We start from the raw sequence: 14,003 nt of genomic DNA, 5'->3' as shown, positions 1-14,003 counted from the left end.
CATTTGTAAAATTAATCGAACAATATATTCTAACACCATAGTATTACTAAACAATAGTATTCTTAAATAAAGATGCTGTATTTTAAAGATGCAGCTTGTTTTTCACTAATGATGAGGCTATTTCTAGAAAATAATATTTGTACTATTGCATGTAATCTAGTAACATACCTTTACACGGCAATCAACTATTAGTAAAAATAACTTTTACTCTTCAGTATCTCTACTAATTCTGGTTGAAGTGTTATTGTAAATTACCTTTAATATGAGCATAGCGTTTCTATGTGTTTTTATGTTTTCTCATTAACGTTCTTTAAAGCCAGGCTTTTATTTATTATTATTTGTTGTGTATTAAGCAGACAGATATTTAGTGCTTTTATTCTGAAGGAACCTCGCCGAGACCTAAACATCCGGTACTTTAACGGTAAAAGTTTAGTGTGTCTGAAAGGCTAAAAGTGTCTTGAATGCTAAAGTTGTTCCTAACTGACACAAAAAGGACCTGACTGATAATGGGCACAAAGTTTGTTTTGTTTGCAAGTGTAATGTCGTATCTATGTCCAGCTTGAGTTTGGTTGCCATGGTTACTCATGTAGGTCTATTACCGAGCGAGCAGCTGTGTCGGTCTGTATTTAAGTTAAATTAACATGAATGTAGTAAGAGTAACTCTATTTTATTTTCTTATTTTATGGCTCTTACAGTGTGTTTGCAGTGTGTGTTGACATCCAAGGAATAAAAACCTTGTGAACCATCAGTGTGAGAGTCAACCATCATTCAGTCGGGGATGCTACAGTTATTTCTCTCTACTTTTTCTTACTGCAGAGACGGAGTGCGGCGTCCTCTCTTCGAGCTTCGTGTTCGCGGGTTCTCCTCCTCCTCTACTCATTTCTCTTCTCAACAACTTCCCTTTTCTTGTTTTCTTCTCTCGCCGTGTTGTTTTTATTTTCTTACTGACTCTCACGCAGTCAAAAGACAGCAGTCCTCGGCGTGGAGCGTCACGGTTGTCATGGTAACGATTAAACTCGAGGGCGGGGCCAGTGGTCACCGGCGTGTGGCGTCACTTTTTTAAAAACTTTATTTAGCACAAAGAATGTACAGATCAAGGCAGGGTGAAAAAGGCAAAAACAAACAAAAAGCACAAGGAAAGCAAGATACAATAAAAGGAAAGTTGGCAAGGCAAGGCAAGTTTATTTGTATAGCACAATTCAACACAAAGTAATTCAAAGTGCTTTACATCAACATTAAAAGTGGCGAGACACATTTAAAAATAAATAACAAATAAAATAAAATAAAATGATAAGAAACGAGGTAAAATAATAAAAAGCATACATTGTTAAAAAGTAAGGGCAGTAGAGTACAGCAGGTACATCTCATTCTTACAATGGCAAGAATTATGTATACGGTCAAATACAGTATTACATGAAAAAAAGATGTTCAATAGTCTCGGCCTCAGAAGAACAAAATATGCAGGGATCAACTTCCAATTTAAACCTTCTGTGTAACAAATCATTAACAGGATATATTGCTGATGCTATTTTAAAGTGGGTATCCTTGACTTTAGGCGCAATTGGTAACGATACATAAAAAGAGAAGGAACGTTTTCTTAAGGGGATTTCTATGTTATCGCGGACATAGCAAGAGTTAAAATCTCCCCAGTTTTTCAGCTTAAAAACCAAGCTGAGGGGGACGTTTACTCCTGCCTGTGTGAAGTGACTTAGCATAGTCCAATTTTTTTTCTGTTTTATTAAATTTTTGGTCAACTTTATTTTATCTATGTGACATGTAGCTAGATAACAAATCTGGGCATAAATACAAATTAAAAAAATGTAAGGAAACTTAATCATTTGTCAATGACTGAGAGCAATGAAGAGCTCCTTACATGCTTACACGCACACACACACACACACGCACACGCACACGCACACGCACACGCACACGCACACGCACACACACACACACACACACACACACACATCCATTCATCCGTTTTCTATACCGGCTTTATCCTCTGCAGGGTCACGGGGGTCTGCTGGAGCCTATCCCAGCTCATTACGGGCGAGAGGCAGGGGTTACACCCTGGACAGGTCACCAGTCCATCGCAGGGCCACATAGATAAACTGACAACTGAAAGATCTGCTTGTTTTTTTGTCTGGTGCATCATAAGAAATCCAGTGAACAGAATAAAGGTTATTACAAGCTTTGTTATATCATGCACAATGTTTTCCAGCCGGAGGTACACCTTTCTGAAACCACAAAAGTAGGAGAGAAAAGGCACACGTTGGTCATCGATCCAGTCGTATTTATACTAAAAAGGGAGGTGTTCTTTGCTTGAAACTTCTCTGATATGATTCTTGCTCTGTACGTGCTCCCGTTTGAAAGACAAGTGAAAGATTTCTTTGGATCTGTATGCCTCATCTATGACGTCATAATGAATCAAAGAACGTGCACATTCCAGGGTGTAATGACGTTCACGCACATGTACGGTACGTCATTACACAGCCGAACACGTGACATCAGGACCTTATACTTCAATGTTGTTGATTTTTTTGAACTCTTTGCACCTGGAAAATATGTGGGAAGAAAAAAATGACAAAACAACAAATTAATATAAAGATAAATAAATACACATAAAAATAAATACATACACATACAAATGCATAAATAAAAAAATAAATGTGGTAGTGGGTCACGACTCTGGTTACATACTGTAATTCACCCACAGAACCTTTGTTGAGGTTCTGGCGTTCCGGGTGACAGTTTATATTTTTAGAACGACTACTACTGTTAGAAAAAAGAACCGTTAGTTAGCGAGTTGATTTGTAAATGTTTGCAATAAAGAAGATCGCTCCTACCTTCGACTCTCCGCCTCTCACTCCAGTTACGACTCGGTACAACAGGAAAATAAATAAATACAGATATAAATGTATAAATGCTTAAATAAATAGACAAAGACAAGTAAAAAAATATAATTAGCTTTCTTCATGACCAAAACATATTTATTTATGTATTCTTTTTCTTTCTTTATGCATTTATACATTTATATTTGTATTTATTTATTTGTAGGCTATATTAATTTACTTATCTATTTATACATTTATATGGGTATTCATTTATTCATACGTGTATTTATTTATTTTTATATTTCATAATTCTACCCGAAGTCGTGAAATGTAAGAAAAAAACAAACAACAACACCAGGGTTTGCAGATGCTCTATGTCGGACAGACGTTACAAGATGTATTTATGTAGTTAAGTAACTTGAACTTACACATATATTTGCACCATGGGCCGTCAAAGTACAGAAAGTGTATCGCTAGTCTGAACTTGACAAGCTAGTGTACCAATATAGGTACTTGGGTAACATCGTGGACCTCGCCACGGGGAGCTGATGGATGAGCGGGAATCCCTGTCGGTTGTTACGGTAACGGCCTTGTTCACAACATTCCATTCACAAGAAGGTGAAAGTATCAATTGTGAGTCTTACTTGACTATGGAGTAGCGTTTTTTGTGCGGTTGTTGGCAAAATATTTAACTCCCCTTGATTACACTGGGCACTGATACATGATAACAGTTGTCATTTTAATTTTTGTTTGTATTTAAAAAGTGTGTAGATTTATCAATTTCAATAGAAGCAGTGCAAACAGGAAGGAACGTAATTGCAGAGAGCTACTCAGCATTAGGCTACTTATCTTAGCATTTTTCAGTGACAATGACAACATGAGGTAGCATCGAGGAGAAACGATAACTTATATTATAAAGAAAATGTCTTATGCTGATAGTCGTTTAAAAGACCATCTACTTCTTATGTTTTCAGCTTTTTCGGGAAGTGATTTATTTTTTTGATTTTCTCATAGTAAATTAACTACAAGGTGCCTTGATGGAGTGACTGCTGTAATTTCAGTTTATGTCCAGTAGAGAGCAGCAGCGTCTTTGTGATGAGGCCCCAGTCATCCTCTTGTTTGTGGAATAAAAGATGACAGAAAACAGTGCAGGTTGTTAGAGGACAGTCGCAAAAAGTCCCAGCAGGACCCCAGAAGGTGCAACAGATGTGGAGGAACAAACCATGAAACCAAGCGCTGCAAGTTTAATCAGAAGCACCATGAGAGCTAGTACTGTGACAATGTACAACACACATGATGAGTTGGGTTCTTCCCTTTGAATAACTAACAGAAAAGAGCTAATGATGAATGGACAGACTGTAACATTTAAAGTAAACACTGGGTGCAATCAGGCCATCATGTCAATGAGAACTTTTGAAAAGATCTTCGATGACAGAACACAAACGTGTCAAGTGCAGGATCAGAGTGAGGACATATGGAGGCCACAGGAATCCTGTATGAGGAGCTGGCAAGGTTAAAGTGGAATACAGAGACATTGTGAAGATGCTGGCAGTAGTGGTGGTCAAAGGTTCAGAGTCTACTGGGTTGAGGTTGGATTAAAACACCTGCACTTGACTGGGAACCTGTGTATAAAGTAGAAGGTTGAGATGGTGCCTTGCGGAAGTTGCTGGCAAGACATGAAACAGTGATTAAGTAGGAGCTAGGGAGGCTGCAAGGCTTCACAGCAAAAATAAGTCAAGGTCAGTCCATTTAGCTATGAAAACTAATGTAGAACTATAGAGCAAGAACGGAGAGGCTCTTAAGGGAGAAAATGATTGAGTCAGTGAAATTCTCAGATAAGGCTGCACCCATTGTACCAACACGAAGAATATGTGGTAACTGCAAGTTAACCATAAACACACATGCACGCACAAGCAGGTATCTTGTACGTTACAGCAAATTTCAGACAGTAATGGACCTGTCTGTTTAGTAAAGCCTATAGTTAGTGTTACTAAACCTCTAGTTAGTGTTAGTAAACCTTTAGGTAGTGTTAGTAAATCTCTAGTTAATGTTAGTAAACCTCTAGTTAGTGTTAGTAAACCTCTAGTTAGTGTTAGTAAACCTCTAGTTAGTGTTTAGTAAACCTCTAGTTAGTGTTTAGTAAACCTCCAGTTAGTGTTTAGTAAACCTCTAGTTAGTGTTAGTAAACCTTTAGGTAGTGTTTGGTAAACCTCTAGTTAATGTTAGTAAACCTCTAGTTAGTGTTAGTAAACCTCTAGTTAGTGTTTAGTAAACCTCTAGTTAATGTTAGTAAACCTCTAGTTAGTGTTAGTAAACCTCTAGTTAGTGTTTAGTAAACCTCCAGTTAGTGTTTAGTAAACCTCTAGTTAGTGTTTAGTAAACCTCTAGTTAATGTTAGTAAACCTCTAGTTAGTGTTTAGTAAACCTCTAGTTAGTGTTTAGTAAACTTCTAGTTATTGTTTAATAAACCTCTAGGTAGTGTAAACTCTAGTGTGTTAGAGTCAGTAGTCATAGCTGCAGCTATAGAACAAGACTATAATAGTTAGTCTCAAACATAGCTTGGTGGTAGATATGCTGCTATAGACCTATGCTGCAGGGGGGGGCACCGACATGATCCACTGGGCGGTGACCATCACCCTTCTACATTTTATAGTTATTTCGCTTTTTTATCTTAATTTCAACTGTTCATTTTATGGGGATATGAACATAAACAGAACTTCCACAAATGAATGTAATTTTTTTCACCACCAGAGGGATGTAAAGACATAATTGTTATTTATTTGTGTAACAACCAATAGCAGGTCATCTTATTGAGGATCCCAGAATCACCACCCGTACAAAACGCACTGACCACATCACCCCCATCCTCATCCAGCTCCACTGGCTACCTGTCCACCACCGCATCCAATATAAAGTTCTTCTCCTCACATTTAAAGCTCTCCATAACCTGGTCCCTCAATACCTGTCAGACCTTCTCCACCCGTACACCCCCACCCGTGCTCTACGCTCCTCCTCAGCTGCTCTCCTGTCTGTACCCAAATTTAAACTGGCCACTATGGGTGGCAGAGCCTTCAGTTGCTCTGCACCCAGACTCTGGAACTCTCTCCCCCCCTGCATCCGTCAGATTGACTCCATTGGACAATTCAAATCTCACCTCAAGACCCATCTGTTCAGACTTGCATATCCAGTCTAAATTTTTTGTATTCTATTTTATTTCCTGTTGTATTTTATTCGTATTTTCTATGTTTTTTGTAAGGTGTCCTTGGGTGCTCAGAAAGGCGCCAACAAATAAAATGTATTATTATTATTATTATTATTATTATTTAAACATGACATCTAAGTAATAGCTAGTAAATATGTGCACATATTTATTGTATTCATTTATTTAAGTGTATTAAGTATATATTAAGTATGACACTTTGTATATCTGATTTAAACTTTGTCTGAAGGAAACATAATGCATTAAATAGATGATTGATTTATCATGAATCAGACAGCACTAAATACTGAAATAAGAGCAAATAGATTATTTATGTGTTTATCTTTTACCAAATAAAATACAACCTTGTTGATGAAATGACACTGTCAGATAGTTCTTGTGAGGAGGAGTCAATGTAAATGTGAAAACTTCCACCTGTACTTATGTGACTGCAGCGATGATGACAGAGAACTGTGGACATTCAGGTTAACATGATGGATTATAGATCAGTTCTGCTGCTTTTAACTATCTGCAGCTCAGGTGAAGATTTTCACTGATCTTAATCTTACAAACTTTATTTTTGCAACTAATGTGATGCATGCTATGTATGTCTTTCTTGGTTTTTCAGGTGTTGATACTCAGACTCTGACAGAGTCTGAATCAGTGGTTAAAAGACCTGGAGACTCACACAGACTGACCTGTACAGCCTCTGGATTCACATTCAGCGACTACTACATGGCATGGATCAGACAGGCTCCTGGACAACGACTGGAGTGGATTGCAAGGATGTATACCAGTTCTAGCATTGACTACTCTCAGTCATTTCAAGGCCGTTTCACCATCTCCAGAGACAACAACAGACAGCAGGTGTATCTGCAGATGAACAGTCTGAAGACTGAAGACTCTGCTGTTTATTATTGCGCTCGATACCCACAGTGACTCAAACTGACTGAGCAGCTGTACAAAAACCTGCACTATATTAGATCATTCAAAGATTTAAGAACAAGTAAATGTCATGGGTGTTCAGCTTCTCTCTCTTCTGTCTCATGTATCTACTTATATCTCTGATCTTGAATTTATGGCAATGAAGACTGGACTGAATTAAAAACTAAAATTCACTTATCGATGTTATTCCTGTGCCAAAATCCAAGTTAGTTTTCAGCTTTGATTCAAACATAAACTGTTCAAGCATCAAATATCTGTTAACCAGTGTTTCCCACCACTGGTCCTCGAGGCACACTGTCCTGCATAGATGCTGCCCTGCTTAAGCACACCTGATTCTAATTAATGGCCGTCATTAGTTTATAATGGAGGTCTGCACAACTCTGTTGATGACGCAGCTACTTGTATAACGGTGTTGCTGAAGCAGGGCAGCATCTTAGCATCTTAATCAAACTGGACCAGACAACCTGCAGGAAAACCACTGGAGTGGATGGGACGTATCTATAGCAACGCGAGCAAAACAGAGTACTCTAGCAGGGTTCAAGGTTGAATAGAAATCACCAGAGATAACAGCAATAGTATATAGTATATATGAGACTGTCTAGCTTAAGACCAGCGGACTCTGCAGTGTATTTTTGTGCCAAACACACGGTGCTGAAAGTAATCAGGGAGGCTTTCCAAAAACTTCTGAGAAAATGTTTTTACACTGACATTTAGGCAAGGCAAGGCAAGGAAAGTTTATTTGTACAGTATAGCACAATTCAATAAAAGGTTATTAAGTGCTTTAAATCAACATTAAAAGCGGCAAGACACAATTAAACAGTAAATAACAAATAAAATGAAATAAAGTGATAAGAAAGGAGGTAAAATAATAAAAAGCACAAGTTGTTAAAAAGTAAGGGCAGTAGAGTACAGCACGTACATTTCATTCTTACAATGGCAAGAATTACGTTTTTATACGGTCCAAACGTACAAAGACCGGGTCAAATACAGTATTGCAGAAGTAATCTATAACAATTCATACGGGGAATTAAACCAATTTGACAATTGTATGCCACAATGCCTGTTTCCAGGTCTTATTTCACACAACTGACGAGAATTACGTTTCTATACGGTCAAAACGTACAAAGACAGGGTCAAGTACAGTATTACAAAAGTAATATGTAACAATTTGTATGGTGAATTAAGCCAATTTGACAATTAGCCTTTAGGTAGCAATAACTGAACATGACACACTATGAAAACATTATTCAAATCTACCACACAGTTTATTTTCAAGTATAGACAACCACCAGCTCTTTTCATCATTTAAACATCACTCAAACAAAATTATGGAAATTATGACATTTAGTGAAGAAAGACTGAAAAATAAGTTTGTATTTATGACACAAAATGAACTTATTATGTGAGCATAAATATGAAACTAAATGGGGAAATCAATCCTTCTTTTATAAGCTGTTTGTATCACATATCCAAAGTCATTTTCCTGTGTGCGGTATAGATTTGATCTCATGCTGTGATGGCATGCTCATGTGTGAATTGATTTAGATAATTCCTTCCTTCTGTGACGTTTTCCTTTTACAATCACATCTTCAGTTAATAAAATAATAAGTAAAGGTTCACATTTAAACACACTGAAAAGTTGTCTCCATTTTTCATTTCACAGCTTCATATAACCTCATGATTGTGTTTGGTGGTTAAATAAATGTTCTGTAATTCCTGGTTCAGTCTGGAGCTGTTAATTCAATGAGGAGGAGTCAATGCAAACCTCACATCTTCAGCCTCTATTTATCTGACTGCACAGTGAACAACAGAGAGAAGTGAAAACACAGTTGACACAATGGGATTCAGGACAGGACTGCTGCTTTTAACGATCTGCTGGACAGGTGAAAATGTGAAATGACTGAATTAAATCTGACCTCAGAAATGTTATGTGTTGTTTACGGATATTGTCTTTTCGATTGACAGGTGTTGATGGTCAGACATTAACAGAGTCTGAATCAGTGGTTAAAAGACCTGGAGACTCCCACAAACTGACCTGTACAGTCTCTGGATTCTCCCTCAGCAGCAATTATGTTGCTTGGGTCAGACAGGCTCCTGGAAAAGGACTGGAATGGATTTCAATCATTTGGTCTGATGCCAGCGCATCCTACTCTCAGTCATTTCAAGGCCGGTTCACCATCTCCAGAGACACCAACAGACAGCAGGTGTTTCTGCAGATGAACAGTCTGAAGACTGAAGACTCTGCTGTTTATTATTGCGCTCGAAGGGCACAGTGACACAGAAAGGAGAAACTCGGTACAAAAACTTGGCATGTCAAAACGGAAAAGATTTTCATATAAACACTTTTACAACTGAAAATTCTGTTGTTTGTTATTTTGTCTGAATAGCCCAGAAATTGAAATTTGCCAGAGTTCTATAAATTCATTCATTTCAATCCTGACTCATTTCTGAGTCAGGATTTTATTGCTTTTTTCATTCTACTTATTGTAGAATGTTATGAATTATGAATTAGTTTTTTATTCTCTTCTCTGATCTGCCACAAAAGATAATTTACTTTCCTTTTTTATGAAATAATTCGTTTTAATATTAGGGAGACAAGTTATTTGAAACCTGATCCTTAACTGAAACCAAGCTTTGTAAAAACTGTTCATGAGGTAATTTGAAAAATAGAAAAGACATTTTTAAGACACACAGGACAGTGTGCATCAAGGACCAGGGTTGGGAAACTGCATTCAACTAGAAGAGACTGTTAAGATGAGCCTCCTTAATGACGTTCTGATGAGATCTCCCATTACTGCACCTCTGTCCTGCTGGATACAGATGATTATGAACCCGATCATCAGTTAACAAGCAACAAAAAGTACCCTATAAAAGATGTATCACTGAAAGTAAACTGATAATTACATGTGCTAAGTTTGGATAATAACAATGATACCTGGAGAGGCGTGATTGGGAGGAACGGCCTCCCCGATCTGAACCCGAGTGGTGTTTTGTTGTTGGACTTCTGTGCTAGTCACAGTTTGTCCATAACGAACACCATGTTCAAGCATAAGGGTGTCCATCAGTGCCGGTGGCACCAGGACACCCTAGGCTGGAGGTCAATGATTGACTTTGTTGTTGTTTCATCTGATCTTCGGCCGCATGTCTGGGACACTCGGGTGAAGAGAGGGGCTGAGCTGTCAACTGATCACCACCTGGTGGTGAGTTGGATGCGCTGGCGGAGGAGGAAGTTGGGCAGACCCAAACAGATTGTGAGGGTCTGTTGGGAACGTCTGGCTGAGCCCTCTGTCAGGGACGTCTTCAACTCTCATCTCCGAGAGAACTTCTCTCAGATCCCGGGGGAGGCAGGGGACATCTAGTCCGAGTGGACCATATTCTCTGCCTCCATTGTCGACGCGGCGGCTCGAAGTTGTGGTCCCAGGGTCTCCGGTGCCTGTCGTGGCGGCAATCTTAGAATTTTAGGTATTTAATAAGCTCCTCATTGGCAAGGGTACCTCAAGTCTCTGGATGTCATAGGGCTGTCTTGGTTGACACACCTCTGCGACATTGCATGGAGGAAGGGGACAGTGGAGTGGCAAACCAGAGTGGTGGTCCCTCTTTTTAAAAAGGGGGCTCCGGCGGCGGGGGCGCCCGTGGAGGTACGGTGGGGCCCTGGCCCGGCTCGGAGGGCCGGCCCCCGTCTACTGGATGACCGGTGGGGGGGCGCGGGTGTCTTATCAGGGCCGGCTTTGCTGGTCCTGCCTCCTGGGTTCGGCCTCCGCTCCCCCTCCTTCCCCCCCTACACGATTCATACGCACATAGGCGAAGGGCGGGGGGTCCGGGTCATGGGGGGCACTGTCCCGCGTGGCCCGGCACTCCCCGCCTCACGGTTTTAACAGCAAAATAGACACTGCACATTCAACACTTAATAAATACATTTGACAAGGACACGTAGTTCGGGAGGGGGGGGTCGGTGTCAAATCGATACTTGGCCCTCCCCCTCCCTGTTTTTATGGCATTAATCACATGCACTCAACACCAGGGGCGGGAGGGGGTCCCACATCACCCGCGTTCCCTCACCGGCCTGGGATAGGTGGGTCGGGATACCCGGGCCTGGCGGGGCTCGCCGTGCAGCCTGGGGCGCCTTCTGGCGGTGCTGGACCCCCCCGGGGAGGGGGAAACGGTGCGTGATTGTGTGTCTGTGTCGGTGAGAATGCGGTATGGTAGTAGTGTTGTTCTGTCTCCACTAAAGAGCAGACATGTCTCTCCAGAAATTGGTGCTTTATTTCAAAACAGCATGTATTCTTTGCTACATGATAGCACTCCCACCTGTGCTCAGTGTTATACAGTTTCTCTCACCAACCCTCTTCAGGACCCTGATGTTGAAAATGGGCGAAAAGACAACAATGACCCAGAATCCCAGATTTAAGTTTGAGGATTGGGGTCGGACTTTTTTGTCTTTCACCTTCATCAAAACTGCCTTTCAGAACACGTGGCAGTCGCTCGGACAAGAAGCTTTTATGGGCGGAGAAGTCCCAGACTCACCTGTGATCACCATGGACAGGCAGAAAACCAGCATCTGCAAATACGTGAAAGGGAACAGACCGCTGGTGTTGAGTTTCGGGAGTTGTACCTGACCCCCGTTTATGTTCAAACTAGACGAGTTCAAGCAACTCGTCAAGGATTTCGGGGACGTCGCTGACTTTCTTGTCATCTACATCGCTGAGGCTCATTCAACAGATGAATGGGCCTTCACCAATAATTTTGACATCAATCAGCACAAGAGCCTCGAGGACAGGCTTTCTGCAGCTGAAACCCTGGTTCAGAATGAACCGCTGTGTCCCGTTGTTGTCCATGAAATGAGTAATGACGCCGCCATGAAGTACGGAGCTCAGCCGGAGAGGCTTTACGTGCTGCATGCTGGGAAAGTTGTCTACAAGGGGGCGATGGGGCCTTGGGGCTACAATCCACTGGAGGTCCGTTCTTTTCTGCAGAAGATGAAATAAGAGCCTAAACTTTTTTTTTTTTTTTTATCATCCATCAGTCTGATAAGGAAGTTTGTTGCTCATTGGGTTAATTCTGTATCGTAGTCATGTTATTTTACTCGTTTCGGTCTGCATGCAGGTCCTTCACAAACACTGAATGGGAAATATAATCCTTCGACATGCACGAGTGTTGCCCTCCTGCTTTCAGAAAACAGGCCCTGAGCTTGAACTGAGCTCGTGTTTCTTTGTGACGGCTACAGATTAAACCATTGGCCTCTGTCGCCAGATGGAGTGAAACATGATAAAGGTTCACTCAGGAATTGTGTCTGAAGCTGGATGGATGTCACGTGCCCCTCTTTGTAGTTGATGCTGAAGTTTACAATTTATATCTGAGAAATTACTCATTTTTCACTTGCAGTGTCGGTGCCACCATGTTCAGCATAAATTTACAATGATTTATTTTCAGATATAAATTCTCCAAAGTAATTCTATGGAAGGCTGCTTCTTTTATGACGATTACAGTGCAATCCTCTGGAAACTGTAATCTGATAAAAGATTATTTGGAAGTGGGCCTTCTCTGAATTACATAGGAGTATTTATCACCTTACACATGTAATGCATGATCCTTAAAGAAGGCTTTGAGTTTAATTTTAATCAGAGTGTTTGTTTTATCCTCCAGCAACATCATAACGCATACTTTTTCTTTTTGGAAAGCCACAGACTTCTTCAATATTACATTGTGTGGTTTCAGGGCATTAATGTCTTTGCACATGATTTTTCAACCACACCAAGAATGTGGTTGTTTACTATTTTCCTGGAAGCAATAAATGAGTGGCATGGTATGCAGATTACCCAACTGCAGTCTTGCATGCATTGAATGGATTTGAGTTGCATTCAGATCCTGATGTGAGTTAATGCCTAACTTTCTTATATTTACTTTGATTTCTGCATCTTATGCCCTTAATGTTTTGTAGATGTTCAAATAAGTGCTTTTGTGGCTTTTCAATGTCTTTGTTATATGAAAAGTCCTTTTATGAGTTCAAAATATTGTATTTTCAGGGAGAATTCAATTTCCAGCTTTGTTTTTTGTAGCTTCTTTTCACAAACATTTATTCCTAAAATACAGAAAATCAATCCTTAGAATACATCCCCTCTGTAAAACGTTTCCTATAATAATTTGTGCAATATTAGCAATAATAATTTGCAATAATAATTTGTGTAAAAACAAAAAAGAGAAAAAAAAAGGAAAGAAAAGAAAAGAAAAAAAAAAAAAAAAAAAAAAAAAAGAGAATGCGGTATGGAAGGGTCCTGCCATGGAGGATTTGAGCCTCCATTGGCAGGACAACAAAACTTAATAATTTATCAATATTATATTATACAAAAATGGTTATTATTATTATTATTATTATTATTATTAGTATTATTATTATTATGTATAGTATATCATATTATTATTAGTATAGATATCGGATAGGTGAATGGATGAATGAATGGGATGCCTGGGTCTGGGGCCCTCCGTTGTCGGGCCTGCACGGGTGTCGCCTTGTTGGGGGGTTCCCTCTCTCCGGGCCCGTCTCCGGTCCCCCCCGCTGCCTCTACGGCGGGGCGCCCCTCTGGTCTTGGGGGGTCACTTTCGTGGGGGGCGGGTGCGCCTGCCCGCGTCGGCGGCCGGGGCGGCTCTGTCTCTCAAGGCAGGCTGGCCCCCTGCCGGGTGGGGGTCGTTGGCCTGAAGGGTGAAGGCCTCCTGGCCGCGTGTCTGGCCCAGACCGGGTGGCCGGGGATTGCCTGGGTCGCGGTCCGCCGCCGCGGGATCCCTGGCTGCTTCTTCCCTCGCCTTCCCTCGGCCGCCGCCGGGGGGGGGTGGGGGGTCCTCGCAGGCGGTGGGTTGCCTCCCTCCCACTTCTCCCCTCTGTGGGGCTGCCGGTGGCCTGGGTTCCGGGCTCTTCCGTGTCGGCCTCAGGTCTCGCGGGTGGCGGGGTTGCTCCCCCCCCTCCCCCACTATAGATACACTTCAGGTGGAACTTTGTTTGGTTTATTACACACACACACACACACACACAC

The 14,003-nt window shown here is 41.0% G+C and overlaps 1 pseudogene; it reads left to right on the top strand.

The window, feature by feature from the left end:
- The first annotated feature begins 11,216 nt into the window (after positions 1-11,216).
- On the top strand, positions 11,217-11,963 carry LOC133444811 (type I iodothyronine deiodinase-like; annotated as a pseudogene).
- Positions 11,964-14,003: the final 2,040 nt, after the last annotated feature.

The sequence above is a fragment of the Cololabis saira genome, chromosome 5, assembly GCF_033807715.1.
Source record: "Cololabis saira isolate AMF1-May2022 chromosome 5, fColSai1.1, whole genome shotgun sequence".
In the NCBI taxonomy this organism is placed as follows: Eukaryota; Metazoa; Chordata; class Actinopteri; order Beloniformes; family Belonidae; genus Cololabis; species Cololabis saira.
This window is presented reverse-complemented; position numbering and strand designations above follow the sequence as displayed.